Source organism: Mirounga leonina, unplaced genomic scaffold (genome assembly GCF_011800145.1).
Source record: "Mirounga leonina isolate KUSES-001 unplaced genomic scaffold, KU_Mleo_1.0 Mir_175, whole genome shotgun sequence".
Lineage (NCBI taxonomy): Eukaryota > Metazoa > Chordata > Mammalia > Carnivora > Phocidae > Mirounga > Mirounga leonina.
Window position 1 is genome coordinate 31,353,024 of NW_023270453.1, and position 18,870 is coordinate 31,371,893.

The 18,870-nt window shown below is 47.8% G+C and overlaps 1 protein-coding gene across 3 annotated transcripts in view; it reads right to left on the reverse strand.

The window, feature by feature from the left end:
- CPPED1 (calcineurin like phosphoesterase domain containing 1) overlaps positions 1–18,870 on the reverse strand; it is a 102,581-nt gene that overhangs the window by 14,943 nt on the left and 68,768 nt on the right. The gene's annotated exons all lie outside the window — the stretch shown is intronic.

Genomic DNA, 18,870 nt, shown 5'->3' on the forward strand with positions numbered 1-18,870 from the left:
GATTTCATTCCTTGGTGATCTTACAAGACAGAGCCTTTCAAAGATTAAAAGGGAGACTTCCAGAACAACACACGTTTATCCAGAAATTCTCAGTAAGTGCTATCCTCCCTGTTTTTTTTTTTTCTATTGTCATGCTGGATAATCCCTGTCCTCTTACTCTTAACTAAGCCCTTTCACATGATTTATGCTGGTGGATGCTGTCGGTGTCCTCACCAGGCCCCTTTCCAGGTTGGTGCATCCAGCTGCTGCTGGGAGGGTTGGCTGCTAACTGCTCACAGCTGCCCTGCTCCTGAGACCTGAACGACTGAACTAACGCCGTGGTGGGGGGCACAGCCAATGAATGAATGACCCAAGAGTGCAAAAGGTCAGCCCCCAGACCATGTGGCATAGGACTCTTATTATACGAAATACCCAGAATAGACAGGCACATCTATGGTGACCGAAAGTAGATTTCTAGGGCAGGGAGGGAGGAAATGGGGAGTGGCTGCAAAAGGGTTCAGGGTTTCTTTTCTTTTCTCTCTTTTTTAAAGATTTTATTTATTTTTGACAGAGAGATAGCCAGAGAGGGAACACAAGCAGGGGGACTGGAAGAGGGAGAAGCAGACTCCCCACTGAGCAGGGAGCCCGATGCGGGGCTCGATCCCAGGACCCTGGGATCATGACCCGAGCCGAAGGCAGACGCGTAACGACTGAGCAACCCAGGCGCCTCGCAAGGTTTCTTTATAGCGTCATGCAAATGTTCTAAAATTGACCATGATGGTGAACGCACAACTCTCTGAATAGACTGAGAACTGCCGAACTGTACACTTTAAGTAAGTGAATTGTATGGTATGTTAATGGTAATGATACGTCAATAAAGCTGTTATGGTGCGGTGGGAGAGGGAAAGAAAGGGAATAATGACCATAATAGTAATAGCTATCATCTTTTGAAGATCTGCTATGGACCAGGCACTGTAAACAAGCCTCATTGTATTACTTTTAATTTTTCCACATCCCTAAAACGGATTATTGTATGTGGGGTTTGGAGGACGTGGCATCCCTGCCTCAAGGAGGGGGGGAGGTGTTCACCGCTGTGGTGTGATTCATGCTCTGGAGCTCCAGCTGGATCTGGCTGAAATCCTGAGCACACATCCTTGCTTATTAGCTTTGTTCCTGGCTTGGTCCTGTGTCCTCACTTCCCTGCTCCAGGGAGCCTTCCTCAGACACTGACCTAAGGAGGTCAGCTGGACCTCTGGATGCCTCTATTACTCTCTTTGTGAGTCCAAGGGCTGCCCAAGGGTTCCTGGCTGCCGCTTTCTCCCATAGCTCCACCCACTTTACAAATAACAAAGACTTTCTATTAAGAGCTTCAGCTCGCTCTTTTTGGTGGTTTTAAAATTTCCTTTCCACTCTTTATCTTTATTGTGTTTCTGCCTTCAAAAGTAATGCCCGCCTTAGGACAGCAGCTGAATGAGCTACGGTACACACACAGTGCAGCTGTAAGGGAAAGTCAGGAAGATCTCCATGAACAGATATGGAATGACAGCCAAGAAAAATTATGTGAATAAAGCGCAAAAAGCATACACAGTAGCCTTCCTTTTGTGTAAGAAGGTATAATAAAACAAACACACATGATGCATGCAGCTTACCCCCAAATACATCAGAAAAATATGTATTTGCAATCTCTCTCACAAATAATAAAAAAAATAAAGCAACTGGGATAAAACACTAGATAAATCTGGGTAAAACGAATATAGGTGTTCTTTTTACTTGCAACTTTGCTGTCAGCTTTAAAATATTTCTGAATAAAAAGTCAGAAGAAAAAAAAGCAATGCATGCTTGCTAAAATAAAATCAAATGTAAAAATACAGAGCATGAAAAAAAAGGAGGGGCAGGAAAATCTCTTGAACTTTCTCTTCCCATTTCAGTTCAATGTGTATTGTCCAGATATTTTAAATTGTCTATACTGATAACACAGCTATTAGATATAAGTCTATAGCAATACACGTATATACAAATACACACAATTTCACAAAAATGGGATATGCTATCTATGGATGTGCGACTTGCTTTTATTCACTCAACACTGTATCTTTTCACTGTTCCACTCAGGACATATAGCTCTATCTCAGAAGCACCCTATAGAATTCTGAAAACTCTATTTCCGGTATGTAAAAATCTAGGCTGTCAGACGACCATTCTAAACTGGGAGGTCAGGTGGGTTCAGCACCTTTCAGCTCTGCACACTGCTCAGGTACAAGGAGAAACTCAGAGTTAGCAGAGCTTCTCAAAGAGCCCCGGGGACCTGGGAGCAAACCACTCCTGGGAGGAAGGAGTCTCATGGCCCAGCCACTCTGGCAGGTCTCAGGGGAGAAGCCCATCTGTACCTGTTTGGGGCAGGATCATTAGCACAGGAAGAGACTCCCAGGTATACGGAGCACCTGAGCCAAGAGGCCCTGCCTCTGTGCAACCTGACCTGGGGCCAGGGCTGCATCGTCTCCTACAGGAGCTGGGACCCAGCCTGCTGATGGGGGTGAGCAGCCCCAGATGGCTGGTGAGGACTAAATTATTGCGGCACCAGGCGTTCCTGGGCGGGGCCGCTGCTGGAACCCTGGGTTTGTGCCTCGCCCTCTCCTGTGGGCACTACGGAGCTTGCAAATAGAGGGTTACCTCAGGCGTTTGCCTAGATGTTTGGTTCACGTGACGTGAAACATCTGGCTTGTCTTTAGGATCCACAGCCTCCTCTTGGGATTCTTTCTTTTCTTCTCTCTCTCTCTTTTTTTGATTGGGTAGGAATTAATGGCCCAGTTGCTGAAATGACCTTCACTCAAGGCCAACTCATTCATACTCTATAACCACAAGATTTTTTTTCTTTCTTTTTAAAAAAATTTCCTCCCCTCAAGAAATTACACCTTTCTTGCCTCAACTCCATAATAATCCACAAAAATTATATTGTTCCTCATTCAAGGCTCCTCTTAATTGAAACTACAAGAAGGTGAGAGAGGGGGATGGAACTGTAATTCTCGATGGCACTGAAGTGGCCCAGGGAGCACCAAGGGCTGTGCATTTTCAGCTTGATCAGGTTGTAAGTGGTTCTGCCACAAAAGCCCCAAAGAAGAGCAGATGGGGAGAGAGCGGCTGGTCAGAGTCATCACACCAACACCCAGCGGAGTCGAGAGGGGCCCAGGTCCTGTTTAGAACATGTTTACACTTCCATCCTCCGAACCCACTTACTTTTATAGGACACGAGCCTCCCCTGCCTTTGGGACCACCTGAGCTTGGACAATCCAGGGCACAGAGCGGTGCTGCTGGGAAATCATTCCTCTCCGAGGCCTGCAGGTGCCTGGCTGCCCGCACAGCCAAAGCCCAGGGGGTATGGCTGCAGTGGAGCCCCACTCCCCGATTTGGACTCAAGAATTAATTATGCTCCTACAAAATTCAGACTCACTTCTTATTTATCTACAGGGGAAGCTATGCTCAACTTTGTAATTTAATTTTTCCCCTTCCTGATGACGCAGAGATTCAAAACGTGTGTGGAATGCAAGAGGAGGGCTGTGTTTTATTCATACTAATATTTGGTTGCCAAAAAAGCAGTAGCAGTCTGGGGCAGGGGTCAGGGGAATGCAAACCTGAACCTCAGTCTCTGTGCGGGTAGCATGTCCATCAAACTCCCTGAGCCTCAGTTTCCCCGGGTGGAAGGCAGGACTAATATCGACCACCCCCAGGGTTACTTCGAAGATCAAGGGACACTCAGAGCCATGCCCAAGGTTGCGTGGCAGGAAGCTGCATGTGACGTACTCGGACGCCGCTCAATAATTAGACCTTCCTCTGAGCCTTCTCTAAGTATCTGATCAGAAGATCTTTTTTTTTTTCATTTGCACAAATTACATCTTTTTCACTATTCATAATTTCCTCTTTATTTTTAAAAGAAGATAGTGGGCTTGTGTGTGTGAGATGCAGAGCGGGGCACACATTAAGGTTTCAATCCAGAATGGACAATTTTCTAGATTTCCATTACCCGGCTTCCATGCCCTATCTTAAACACAGCTGTCAGGACAAGAGGCTCATTAAAAAGATTGTTTTGACTGACGGCATGTTCATGTATCAAACTGGAAATCTGTCCAAAAATACTCGAGGGAGGTAGACAGAGGTGGCAGCAAGCCGCGGAAGGGAGATGTTTTGCAGGGTGTCGAAGATGAAATGTGCTGGGGAAAGAGTGCTCTAGCTTGGACTCGAGCCAGGGAGGTCTGGGAGGGGAGCTGTTGCCACTGAAACGTGAGGACCTTAGAAAAGTCAGCTTCCATCTCAGGAACTGGAGAAAGAAAGATGGCAAGACTGCAGTATGGCACGTGCCAAATAGTGTGCTTTTCCATTCCACCCCTTAAGACGGTGGTCGGCCCTGGCTCTGTCCACGCCCTTGTCTTCCCGCGGGATGACCACTGTCTCCACCTGACCTGAGCCGTACCGCCCGTGACAACTCCACTTTCCAGAGCTCCTGGACTGCTTCAAGGCCCTCCCCTCCTGACTCACTCACTTCTTTCGCCCCCTGTGCCTCCTCCTCCTGTGGGCTTCCCTGGGCCAGCGCACCAGTCACCTGCTCCAGGGATGCAGGCCGTTCGTCCCACTGCTTTTCTGCTAGAGCCTGCTCACAGCCTTTTCAGCTCTCTGCCCTCAGGACAGTCTTTGTGACTGCCCGCCCTCCTTACCCTCCTGCCTTCCCAGCTGCCCTCCTTTCTGCCCCTAGATGTATCAGGACAACAGTCAGCTGTCAGTGGCTCGAACAAGTAAAAGGTGCATTTGTATTTATCCACCCCATATAAAGAAAGGAGGCAGGTGGACAGGGTGGGTACAGTTTTGCTCAAGGATTTCACTAAGAATGCTGGTTCCTTCTGTTTTTCTGCTCTGCCATCCTCAGTTTGTGGCTTTGTCCTCAGGACTCCAAGATGGCTGCAGGGCTTCCAGGCACTGTGTCCAAGTTCCAAGCAGGAACAAGAGAAAAGGGCCAACAAAAAGCTTTGCAGCTGCCCCACTTGCTAAATCCCAGGACTGGGACCAGTAGCCACACCAGGTGTAAGGGGGGCTGGAAAGGAGTGTTTTTAGCCTGTCACACTGACATCCTGAACAAAACCTGGAAGGGAAAGAGAAAATGCATCCTGGGTAGACTGAGCAAGGTTGTTCTTTCTAAAATGCACAACTTGATGGACGAGAAACCTTCACATGCTTCTTTAACACCTGAGGGTCCTGGATCTACCCACGAGTGGTTTCAAGGCGGCTCTGGCACACACCGGGCTCACGCTCTGCCCTGTGTCTTGAATGCTCCCTTCCTGCCCACATCTGCCCGGCACACTCTCCTTCACCCTTCAAGACACGGCCTGCTCCTCTCTCAGAGGAGATCATCCCTGGCCCAGCTGAACCAAGCTGGGCCTCCTTCCTCCTGATTCTTGCACATTCCTCTACTTTTGTCCTGGGGCTGCCTGCTTCCCACCTTGGTGTCCCCTGCTGGTCTGTGAGGGCAGAGAGCAAATCTATTTAACTGATACCCCAGATATCCATTCTCAGAATGACAAGAACAGACCTGCTACTCTATAAATGACCGCTGGCAGACGGATGGACAGATGGATGGACGGGCAGATGGACAGATGGATAGTGAATGAATATATGAAACTTGAGGCAACTCATAAGCTCTATGTTAGTAGGTGCTGTGGGGGAGAAACTCCGATCTCCCCGTTTTGTCAAAGGAAAAGCAGAGTTCCAGTGTTTTCTGATACTGCAAAAGAACTACCACGCTCTTTGTTAATGAAGGCCTGGTTGTTACTAACAAGAGGGTGGAAGACAGAGACAGAGAAATGAGCACTGACTCTGAATCCTATCTGTTACTCAAATGCCACAAGACACTCTACTCCACCTCCCCGAACATCCGTTTCCTTGATTTTAAAGAAGGGATGATAATAGATCCCGCATGGAGTTGCTGTGACTTTCAGAGATGATGTGTGTAACCCCCCAGCACAGGCTCAGTGCACAATGGGAACTCAGTGCTTTTCTTTTCTTTTTTTTTTTTTTAAATATTTTATTTATTTATTTGACAGAGAGAGACACAGTGAGAGAGGGAACACAAGTAGGGGGAGTGGGAGAGGGAGAAGCAGGCTCCCCGCGGAGCAGGGAGCCTGATGCGGGGCTCGATCCCAGGACCCTGGGATCATGACCTGAGCCGAAGGCAGACGCTTAACCGACTGAGCCACCCAGGCGCCCCGGGAACACAGTGCTTTTCGACACTGTTTCTGAAATAAGGCGTGAACGTGGGGTTCTTTCCTCCTGGCTGCGGCAGGCAATGCTGACTGCCTTCTAACACCCATGCTCTTCCTTTTTGTTTTTGCTGAAAAAAGTCCCGATTTTGTTCTGGGAAATTTCCTGCTCTGGAAAGTCATGGGCTTTACCCCCAGAGCCAGGATCGAGGCAGCCGTGGCAATTTTCCTCGTAAGGCCACCAGCTAGGAACAGGTCTGGGTATGGAACTGTGGTAGGATAGCTGCTGGGATCCTGGGAAAGGTTTTATTTCTTTTAAAAAGCCCCCTGTCAATTCTGAGCATCAAATTCAGGACTATGGCAGCCATCTGAGAAGGTCCAGTCTGAGGAAAGGGCCACGTGCAGTGGCAGGTGTGGGGGCAGCGAGCAGATTCACAGCAAGATCCAGATCCTGGAGTTGGCCTGGCTGAGAGCCTGAGATCTATGAGATCTCATCTATGAGATGAGATGATAAACCTCCTTATTCTCTGTGCTGGGCGAGTTGGCTAGAGTTTCCTGGTATAGCCAACAGGGACTAATACTACCCTATGCTTTTTACAACAGTAACTCTCCTTTTGGGGTGACTGATAATCCACTTTTAAACACTACATAAATTGGCTTTTGGAAGCTCTTACAAAAGAATGGACTTCACTTGCTCTCCAGCAGGTCCCAGGACGGTTCCTGGATAGGGTGGAACTCCATGAGAGCACGATTTTGTCAGTGACTTTCTCGACATCCCTTCTCGGGCTCGTGAAATCGCTTTTGGGGCGCCTGGGTGGCTCAGATGGTTAAGCGGCTGCCTTCGGCTCAGGTCATGATCTCAGGGTCCTGGGATCGAGCCCCGCATTGGCCTCCCTGCTCAGCGGGAAGCCTCCTGCTTCTACCTCTCCCACTCCCCCTGCTTGTGTTCCCTCTCTCACTGTGTCTCTGTCAAATAAATAAATAAAATAAAATAAAAGAAGTGAAACTGCTTTCCCAAGCATCACACATTCAATTGGACCGAGGCATGGACCCAAGGCAGTGTGGCAACACAGAAGAGGGGCAGGGGGGCTTGGTCGCCTCAGGCCACGTCTTTATGACAACTCAGAGGCAATTTGGAGGTGAGAAACAGACAACACACATCGGAGGCAGTGTGTCATTACAAGACCCAAAATGTGGTCAATCAAAAACAAAGAAGGGCAATCTTCTCCTCCCCTAGATTTCAAGCTTTGCACACTGAAGATTAAATGTGGAAAATGCTACATGGCATAATTTTTTGAAACAAACTGATGGCTCTGTAACTATTATCCTTAAATATAAGTGTCAGTGGTGACTGATCTTAAGTACCCGGACCACGGGCTGGGAAACTACAGTCCACTGTCTGTTTTCCTGTAAGATGTATGAGTGAAGAATGCTTCTTAGCTTTTTAAATGCCTCCAGGTAGGTTTATATAAGCACCTAGGTAATACCCTTAATTTTGCCTCTTGGCCCACAAAGCCAAATAATATATGCTATTCGGCCATTTACAGAAACCGTCTGCCAACCCCAACCTAGATGTCATTGTAGGGATTCTTTTTTATTATTTTTTCATTTTTTTTGGAAAAACTTAAAAGATTCAGATGAATACAAAAGATAACATTTATATTCCCACCACCCACAGATAACATCTTGTAAGATCTGCTTTCACAGTTTTTAAGAATGAAAAAATTGTAATTATATAATTTTTATACAATCATAGTCCATGTCCCCTTTGATCTCCACCTGCTATACCAGAGGCACCTGGCTTTAGCTTTAAGGATGGGTACCTTTGGCCAGAGGGTCAGCGACCTTGACAAGGTTAAGAGAGCTGTTGATCGGAAGACAGGAAATGGGGACAGTGATCACAGTGCTTCTATGTACTGATGGGTGATTCATACAGAGAAGACTTCTTTCCCTTGAAAGCTGTCTCTGTCATGATATATGGGCTTGGCACAGAGTAGGCAACCCCCAACACCTACTGGGTTGAATGGGTGCCCCCATCAAAACAAACGTTTGGAGTGATTTCATAAAGACGCAGCCATCAAGTAAAGGTGGTTATGAACGAAAAGAAGGATAAAAAAAAAAAGGATACAGGAAGAAGGGAAGAAATGTCCCTGATATGTTGGCTATCCGTCCACCAGGTGTGCCACAATTCTCACATTCTTATGGGAAACCATGCCCCTATCAACTAGGTAGCAAGGCAAGTATTTGCATGGCTTCAAATGTGATTTCTGGGGAGAGGAATTTAAATATTAGAAACAAATGTCGCATGCATCATGAAGTCCCCTCTAAGACATCTACATTGACTGTAATTCTCTGGTTCCTCCCCTGACTTTTCCCCCTAGACTGAGCTTCTTGAGCGTAGGACCGATGCTTATAATTCAGTGTTCCTGTAGTTTCCAAATGCAGAGAATGTGTGCACTAAGGGTTCAACATGTAAAGATGAATGTGACAACAGACAAAGCACCCGACCCCAGTGTCAAGAGTTCCAGTAACTCTTCCAATCAGAACACCGAATCTCTTCAGCAAAATATGACTGGAGGTCACATCTGGATTTAGCAAGACCAATTTTAGGCACGGGTTTCATAAATAAAAAATGGGAAAGCATTTTTAGTTTAAGATTTGGACCTGTTTGTGCACAAAGAAGTTCGAGACAGTAGTTGTTAACACAGAGAAAAAGTGAAAAGACTTAAGTGTCCAATAAGGGCAAAAGAGTTCAATGAACATGGTATGTCTATGTGTAGTATAAAATACTGGTGGTCTGGGGAACGTTTTTAATGACACATGATAATGCTGTGTAAGACATCATCTTCTGCTTCTAAAATGCTCATAGGATAAGATCTCAGCTGTATGAAAAGAAGGAACTCCTTAATAACAAGAAAATGTTAATGAAGAGACTGTTTATAAATGAAGCCCCCCGGGGCGCCTGGGTGGCTCAGTCATTAAGCATCTGCCTTCAGCTCAGGTCATGATCCCAGGGTCCTGGGATCGAGCCCCACATCGGGCTCCCCGGTCCGCGGGAGGCCTGCTTCTCCCCCTCCCACTCTCCCTGCTTGTGTTCCCTCTCTCACTGTGTCTCTCTCTGTCAAATAAACAAAATCTTAAAAAAATAAAAATAAAAAAATAAATGAAGCCGCCTATGAAAGAAAAACAAAACAAAACAAAACCCACCTTATACAACCCAGCAGAGGCACCTTTGTGTTGAATCACAAATCATGCTAAAGACATGGGATTTCAGAAAGCCAATGAAAAGACACTTGGAGAATGGCCAGAATTGGGAGAAGGGAAAGTCATCAACATGGAAGGCTCTGGCAGAAGAAACACACAGATGTATACACAGGAGAGTTCCTGAAAAGGGCAATAATCGAATTACTGATGGATTCAAAAAGAGACCCTTAGGAAAATTATTTTTCTCTCATGCAAAAATGGCCCTCGGTGATGCTGCTGTCAGATGCACAATGCTGTCAAACAATTACTTTAGCCTGTTTAGACCAAGGAAACCAAGTTAACGCTTGATTCATCCTTTATTCATTCTAAGAGTTGGTGCATGTTTGCAGTAACAACCAACGTTTTATCAAATACAAGTTGATATAAATGGATTGCCATGATTTGTCTCTTTTTGCAAGGTAATGTCTCAAACCAACCTTTTTTTTTTTTAAAGATTTATTTATTTTAGAAAGAGAGCGAGCACACCTGCACTCTGTAAGGGAAAGGGGCAGAGGGACAGAATCCTAAGCAGGCTCCACACCCACATGGGCTCAATCCCACGACCCTGAGCTGAAATTGAGATTCAGATGCCCAACCGACTGAGCCACCCAGGTGCCCCAAGCCAACCTTTATTTTTATTTCATCACTCTTGGCTAAGAGCTACAGTTCCCATGTTTTAAGTAAGCTTTTTCTGGTGCCCATTATCCTTGGGTAAGAGCCGCCCTGGACTTGAGTCTACAGGGGTGGACAGATCCCTCCCTGCTTTCCAACAGCATCTGTCTGCAGAAGGTGTGATTTACACACTCAAGATCAAAGGACGAGTTGAGGAGCTCACTTTGAAAGAAAGGCTGCTGCGTGCTGAGGCCAGAGGGGCCTTCCTCATCCTGGGTGTGCTCCCTGCAGCCTCACTCCGCAGACCCCTCAGACGCGGTGGCTCTAAGCCTCCTTGGCAAGATGGACCAGCTCCTTGCCGAGGCAGCCCCTGCAGAAGGGCAGGTGCAGGGTGGACGGGGTGGATAAGCAGGTGGGACCTACCCCCACCCTAGCTGGCCTGGCAGCCTGCATCTGCCGTCAGGTCCACGTGCGCGCCAGAGGCGCATTCTACTCATTACCCGGACAGCAGCGTGTCTAAGAGGTCAGAGCCCTAGAACGGGAGCCTGGCTCGGCCGCTTCCCAGCTGTGCATCTCTCTTCCTTGTCTAAAAATCAGAGCAACAGTATCTGTCCTGTTTATTAGTCTAATAGTACTGTACTGTAATATTTAATAGGTGGTCATTGTTATTACACGAGTGTAATGTTAATGGTGTTTTAAATGGCTAGGGAAGTAAAACTGATCCTGGAGGAAGTCGGCGACCCTGTGGTTTCCAGCACCCACTGGTGGCATATCGGGGGACTGACTCAGGGACATGGGACCCCAGCGTGGTGGGCACAGGAGTAGCAGAAACAACGTGGTCAGAAAGACGAGGGTCCCAACTCTGGCAAAACTCCAGCACCTAGCCGTGGGTCAGATGCATGAACTTGCAGAAAGGAGAAAATATGTTGCTCACAGATCCATTTCTCTAACGTAAGTCACCATATTTTTAGGATAAAATATGGTATCCTCCCGACAGCGGCAGGAAGACGGTTACCACTGACAGCACTGTTCTTACTGAGCCCTCCCCAGGAACCAGACCCTGTGTCACGGTCCTGGCTTATCTTACCCGATCCCCCATGAAAACCGGAGATGCTACCACGCCTGATGCCTGCTTCCCAGCCCTGTGACCTCAACAAGTGACTCCAGGCAGCTCGTCGGGGGTTGCTTGTGCAGAGGCTGTGCTGACAAAGAGCATGGCCACGGGCAGACCAAAAGCAATAGTAAAACTGAACATGAGTCGTTTCTCAAAAGCCTTGTTCATCTTTTCCCTTTCTCAGGAGAAAAGCTGCTCTTTTTGGTGCCTGTGACGTGGCTTCTGGGAGGGAGGGAGGCTACAGCCCCGAGGGAGACACAGGCGCAGACCATGAGGCCCCACCCAGGCAGGGTGGCCCCGTTGGAGGCTTGTGGTCAAGGCGGCATCGCACCTGCCCTTGGATGTGACCCCTTCCACCTGGGCAATGTTACTGCAGGGAGCTCCTCACCTGGCCGCCCACTGGTGCACGGAATAGTGCCTTGTGGAAAAGAAGCAGCTGCGAGAAGCTCTTTCCTTTCCTCTTATGTGTCTGTAAGTTAAATTTAGAATGGACTCAGAGCCAGAAAGCGTCTGTGTGCTGGGCTCCTCACCTGCGTTGCACACAGGGTCATAGGCTCCTCGGCGCTGTGACGAGGGGCACTGAGCGCCATGCCTGCACTAGGAGGCTTGTCAAAGGGGGGCCATTCTTTCACTTCCAAATGAATCATCCATACGCAAACATTTTTGTTAAGTCAAATTAAAAAACAAAACAAAACAAAAAACAACTACAAAACTAAAGCGACTTCCGGCTTAAATGACAGTATTCTACGTTCTCACTTATATCGTTGGCCATAGTGGGGGCAGTTTTTTGTTTTTGTTTTTTAATTTTATTTATTCATGAGAGAGATAGAGGGAGAGAGAGGCAGAGGGAGAAGCAGGCTCCCAAGGAGCAGGGAGCCCGATGCGGGACTCGATCCCAGGACCCTGGGATCATGACCTGAGCCGAAGGCAGACGCTCAACCATCTGAGCCACCCAGGCGCCCTGGGGGCAGATGCCTCTTAAATGCAAGCAAGTCCAGTACTAAAAATACTTGAACTACTACTGGAAGTAAGAGTGTTTAGCTAAGCGAGGGATATTTCAATTTTACAAAGGAATCCCAATGCTCATTTGAAAGTGACACTAATTGCTATTTTTAAGACATGACCTAAAAAGAGAGGCTATAATATTTTGATTCCGTACACTCAGTCATTACGGTTTCCTGTTGCTGAGCCTCCTTTCTGAAATGTCGCAATGGGAGTTTTCAACAAGGCTGGTCATTTTCAGTTCGAGCAGGGTAGCTACGATACCAGAGGGGGGACCTCTGTCTGCTCCACTTCTTCCTACCCTCAGTGCCTCGCCCAGGCCCGCGCTACGTGTTGAAAGAATAAATGTGGACTTAACTCTGGGAACCGGCAGCACAACACTGACATGTACCAGATTCTCGGTTTATAAATATTTACAATCAGGACTTGATTTCGACGCTAATGAGCCCAACTGTTAAGGATACCTCCGAAGCGAGAAATGTAACCCATCACTTTCTGCTAGATGCAGCTTCGGCAGTTGGTCCTTTATCTGGGTTTGCAGGGAATGAGGCACAGACATCAAATGTCTAGAGCAGGATGTTTTACGGTGGACTGGTCAAATGGAAAACAGACCCAACCTGGGAACATGAACTCGGGACCAAATCTGAATTTAAGAGGATAAAATTCCTCAAGCAGATAGGCTCCCAGAAACTCTGGAGTCCACGGATGCTTCAAAAAGGATAGTTTATGAGGTCTTGCTTGAGAGTTGGTTAAAAAAAACAACCACTAAGATAGTTTTTTAAAATGCATTTTAAACAGAGGGCATCGTGGGGGTGTCTGGGGGGCTCAGTCATTGAGCATCTGACTCTTGATTTCGGCTCAGGTCGTGATCTAACAGTCATGAGATTGAGCCCCGAGTTGTGCTCCATGCTCAGCAGAGTCTGCATGGGATTCTCTCTCTTTTCTCTCTCCCTCTGCCTCTCCCCGTGCTCGCGGGTGCTCTCTCTCTCTCTCTCTCTCTCTCAATAAATAAATAAAATCTTTAAAGAGAGGGCATCAAAAGATGACTGCCACAGTCTTGTGGACACATTGGCTAGATTCAGAAAACCTGAGTATGAAATTATGCCCTCACAGGTGTGTTTACCAATACATTAACTGGTGTGCTATGTGCTTTAGAAAAAGTAATGAGGAGTCGAATTCTATCACCAAATTCCACAGGAATTTTCCATAGAGTGGAGCACTTCCCCCCTTTTAAACTAGTACCCCCTTTTCATAAAACTAAAAATAACATGTATTCCTCATCCGCCCTGAAAAATCTCAGACTCCTTGAGACACAGTCTGTCTTCCTGCACATCCCAGGAGCTAAGAGACGTTCTGTCTAGCTTCACTTCCTGCAGTTTATATTATGAAAAGCGTTGCTAATTCCTTTTTTTTCTCAACTTACAAAGTCTCGTTAGCAAACATGCCTCTTCTTGCTTGGAGATTCTCAAGCACCCCCCTGCGAGAAGACCCTGCCCCTCCTGCCGGCGCCCCAGGGTGAGAAGTGCTTCGGGGAGGATAAAGCCAGACCTGCATAAAGCAGATTTGCCTGTTGTGGGCACGCGATCTAACAACTGGGTCATCTAACAACCAACAACCCTGCATGGAGCACATACCCTGTCCCCGCCTCACTTTATCTGCTTCTCACACCAACCCTGTGAGGTTGGGACCAGAAGCCTCATTTAACAAGTGAGAAAACTAAGGCAGAAAGATGTTCAGCAGCTTATGTGAGGCCACGTGGCTGGGCGAGTGGCAACAAAGGATTTGAATCCAGGTCCATCTGAAGCCCAAGCTTGCCTGCTGCCCTGTGATGTGATAGGGCCTCATCCCTCCCGCCCGCCCGCACGTCACCCCTGCACCGCAAGTCACCCCTGCACCACAAGTTCTGCCTTACCCAGAGGCTACCTGTACTATCACTTACTGAATATTTTTCTTTAACTTGAAGAGCTAGTTATATTTTTTCTAACACATGTTGAAGTACTAAATTTTAAATGCCCATGTCACCTCCCACCCCGTACGCCCACTTCATGTCACGGGCCTCCAACAGAACGGGCCTCACCCAGGCGTGCCCTCCACTGAGGACCCCGAGGCTTGCTCTGGGCAGACCCTCCAGTGAGTCAGGCAGCTGCCACAGTGGGGTCACCAGAAGCACGCTGGAGCTAGACACATGCACAGCATGGACATGGCTTCAGGGGAGGGCATGGGTGCCTCATGGTAACATGACGATTTCTCTAAGCCAAGGGCAGGAAAGATACGGTCTGCAGGCCTGCTTTTGTAAATAGAGTTTTGCAGGAACACAGCCACGCCCGTTTGCTTACATAAGTCCGTAAGTGCTTCCACACTACAAAAGCAGAGCTCCGCACTGGGTCGCTACAGAGACCACAGCCCAGAGTGTTTACCGTGTGACCCTTTGCAGAAAACGTTTACTGACCGCCACTCTAGGTGATACATTTCCAGTCCAAAAGTCAGTTGGCAAACACCAATCCATAGGTAATATGGACGTTACCTACGATTCTGCTGGTAAGTATGTGAATCAAATTTCATTCCATTCCACTTAACCAATACTTATTTATCGACGGGGCCCTACACGACAGTCTCGGCGAGGGGCTAGGTTTACAGAGGCGAACAGAGCTGGAGGAATCAGGATATAAACAAATAATTTCAGTACAACTCAGTAAGACATTAGAGTAGGATCTGATGTTTTATTTTTTCCTATAAAGTGGATCCTGGAAACCTGATCTTTTTGTTCTTTGAAACTTTGAAATTCTGAAACTGTAACCATGGGCTAAGATCTCTTTCTCTCCAGTTTTTTTTTTTTTTTAAAGCATAAATACTGGAGATGAAACTATTTCTGTGAAATTACTCATTAACTTTTTCAGGAAAGATCAACTTATTGGAAGTTTCCATAATTGCCAGATTCGCTCTGGGCTCCTGGCTACACAGTTCTCATCTCTATGTTGAGAGTGGAAGAGGAAAAGGTATCGAGACATCAAGGGAGACGGGGTCAGTTAAAGAGCCAGACTTTTGTTTTTTAAGATTGAGTTTTTAAATTGGAATCCTTATTAATTGGGCCACATATTAACCTTTTGCTGGAAAAGGCATGAGGGACAGAGACAATGGCCGGGTCTAGCCATGATTTCATTATCTACTATCTGTCTTTGCAACTCAACTAGCTATCAGGTGAATTAAGGGGAAAACCAATTTCTACCTCCTGTGGATGTGATGAAATTGATTATCCTTGGGCAGAGCAGAGGAAGACCGACAATAAGGGGTACCACTGAGCATCTGTGCACCTGTCCCGCCCTGATAACTGTTTATGTGCACCGGCTATTGATGACGCCTTTGTAGCACACAAAGAAGGTTTTTCACTGAGCTTCACAAGTGGAAACAGAATGCATCCGTTTCTAGGGAAACCTGACCAGGGAAGCTCGCAGGCTTCAATTCATAGAATGCGTCCCCATGCACACAGTGGCCCATTTGTATGGTAACACCCCTCCTCCTCATTTACCTCATCCCATTTGAAAAATTAATGCAACAATGAGAGATGATTGTTGATGTTCGTTATTAAATCATTTATTCATCCCACACAATGATTCAGAATTATTCATTAAGCTTGCTGGAAGGAAGCTGGGTTTTACCTCCATGGTGGTTTGAGGAGGGATGCGCTCTTTAAAAGGATATTTTATAACAACACAATTATCATAATTAAAAGCTACCCTGATATTCTGATGAGCTTTTGATGTATTTTTGAGCACTGGCATTTTAACACAAGGAGATAAATGAGACTGGAACAGTACTAGGGAATAATACTGCTCTGGGGGAAAAGCTGGGGGCAACATTACCCCCGGTTTTATCATGGTCCTTTATTAATGAATTTTACAAAATGTCACTTGAACTTCTGGCTTTCCCAAATGAGTCCAAGAATTACATCCTGTAACCTGAGCCATCCTCTGCATTACTGAGTCATGGCTGCATGCATTCCCCATGACAGCCTACCTACCCATGCTGCCAAACCAAGCAGGTCACTCAGCCCGCTGCCGAGCTGGTCCACATCTGGCCTCTGATCTCGTCCCAACACTGCCCCTGGTTTGTTGTGGGTCTGAGAGGCCGTAGGGCCAAGGGCCTGGTTTGGTAAGCCACTAAAACTGACAGGTGACAGCAGGAAGGGCACCCATCTCTCTGCTTTTGCCTGGTTAAGCTGGCTTAGGTGAAGGTCCTGAGGCCAAGGGCCAAGAGGATGCCTTCTCATACATGAAGGTGCGTGGCAGGTATAGTGGGGGCCACGTGGGAAGAGAGAAATGGGCTGCTGTGTGGCCCTGGGAAGCCAGCAAGTGGATCATGGCAGAGGCACACAAGTGGCTTTACCCCAGAACGAGGGGCTTGGATGCTGTGGGATGTGTGCTCGGCACTTGGAAGGCACCTTGGAAAAGCCTGGCCTGGGAGCTCCGTGAGAGCATGGACCTGGGCTGCTCTGTGCCCGGCATACGGTGGGTGCTAAACAAATAAACGGGCCATGTCGGTTCTTCACTCACTCCACAGATACTAGTAAAGTGCTGATTATGAGCTAAGACTGGAGCCAGGTGTCCCGAATGCAGAGACGACCACAGCTGCATCCCCACACTCAAGGAGCCAGGTCTACTGGGCGACTGAGGTGAGTCAACACATACAAGTCTGCTGGGATCAAGGAAAGCTGAGGAAGAACCCAGGAGGGGCTGGGGGCACCTCATACAGAAGGTGCCGAAGTTGAGTAGCCGGCCAGGTGAAATGAAGAGGCAGACCCCACGGGGAAGAGTGGGGAGCTGGCCGCGTCCTGGGGGTGGGGGGACCCCAGAAGGGAGGGGAGCTGTGGAGCTGCTGCTATGACCCAGATGGTGGCCTCAAGAAGTGGACAGTCTGGGGACGCCTGGGTGGCTCAGTCGGTTAAGCGTCTGCCTTCGGCTCAGGTCACGATCCCAGGGTCCTGGGATCAAGTCCCGCATCGGGCTCCCTGCTCCTTGGGAGCCTGCTTCTCCCTCTGCCTCTGTCTCTCTCTCTGTCTCTCATGAATAAATAAATAAAATCTTAAAAAAAAAAAAAAGAAGTGGACAGTCTGGAGAGATGCTAAAGGCACTAGGACTATCAAGAGTATTCTGGGCAAGGAGGCCCTACTGGAGATGGCTCTGTCAGCGTTCCAGAGCCTGAAGCCATTGAGAGCGGAACAAGACGACGAGCTGCTCTGCTCTGGCTCATGCTGAGCAAGCAAGCTCCTGATTATCACTTGGCTTCCCGTGTTGCCGGCCCACGGGAAGAGACTGCTGCTGGGGCTGAGGGGGAGGGTTTCAGTCTCGCTCTAAATCAGTCACCTGGCATCCTGCAGGTAGCTATCCATCTGTGAGCTGGGGCAACCGGGAGCCCACCTCCAAGACACAGACCGGCTCTGGGTGTGCTGACAAATCCTTCCTGAGCCTGCAGAGCTGCAGGCCTGAAGCGGAGGTGGCTGGCGCATCCTGAATACAACGCCAGGCTCCTGGTGGGTGGGCAGCAGGCGTCCCCCGAGGGGCTGCCTTGTTACAGCTGTGGCTCTCTCTTCCTAAGGGTCTACAGGTCTCCGTATCTGGGGGTGCGTGTGGGCTGCATGTGGTCCTCCAGCGATGGGAAACCCAGAACCACATGCCACTCAGGAATGTGGCTGACAGGAGCAGAGAACAAAGAGCAGTCACGGGGATGGCATTTGCATCATTTAACGTTTGATATGAAAAGAACCTTTTCACTGCCATTAAATGTTCTCTCTGGCATTATTCTCTGTTACAAAATAGTCTCCATGGTGGTGCTGATGCTATCGTGACACTTCATTTCCTTGTCATCAAAATGGTTTTCTGCACCAACTCAAGCATGGCACGAAATTTCAAAGACCTCAATACAAGTTTTCCAACTTCATCTCCATGGAACAGTTGGAAAATGTCTCCAATTATGCAAGCTTTTTGTAAAACGTCTCAAAAATACAGAAGGGCCTATTGTACGTTTCATAAGGAAATGCGAACACATTTAATGCTCAAAGATGAAGAGTGTCAAGACTTTTTTTTTTTAAACGAATGCTTGCTACCAGGTCAGGCCACCACCTCCCTCTCCCTACCTCCTAACAAATAAATGGATGTATTTAAATGTTAGAAGCGTTTGATGAAGTACACTCTGGAAGGATCTGAAAGGAGGCATTAAAACCAAAACAAGAGACACAACAGTTGTCAGAACCGGAATCCTGCCAAGTCACTGGCCACGCAGGGAAGCGGCTTAGAATGACCCATTTCTCATGAGAGCAACACTGCAGGTGCTGCCAGGAGGGGAGAGGGAGGGTGTGCGGACCAGTACACCATCGTGTGCGTGTGTGTGCATGTGTGTGTGCACACGCGTGTCAAATACGTCATCAGCTGATAAGTGACAGTGGGTTAAACCAGACTAAATACATTTCTCTCTCCTGGTTCTGGAGAATTCAGTCCTCATCCTAGGAAAACTGATGAGGAGGCTCCAGGACCTGCCACGTCCCTGGACTTCCCAGGGTTACATCTAACACCGGCAGAAAGCTGGGCTCTTAAAGATCACCTGCCGTTGAGCAAGTTCCTGCTCAACAGAGATATGAGAAAAGATGCCTCTGGCATCATCCCTTCTCCTGCGGTCAGTACAGCC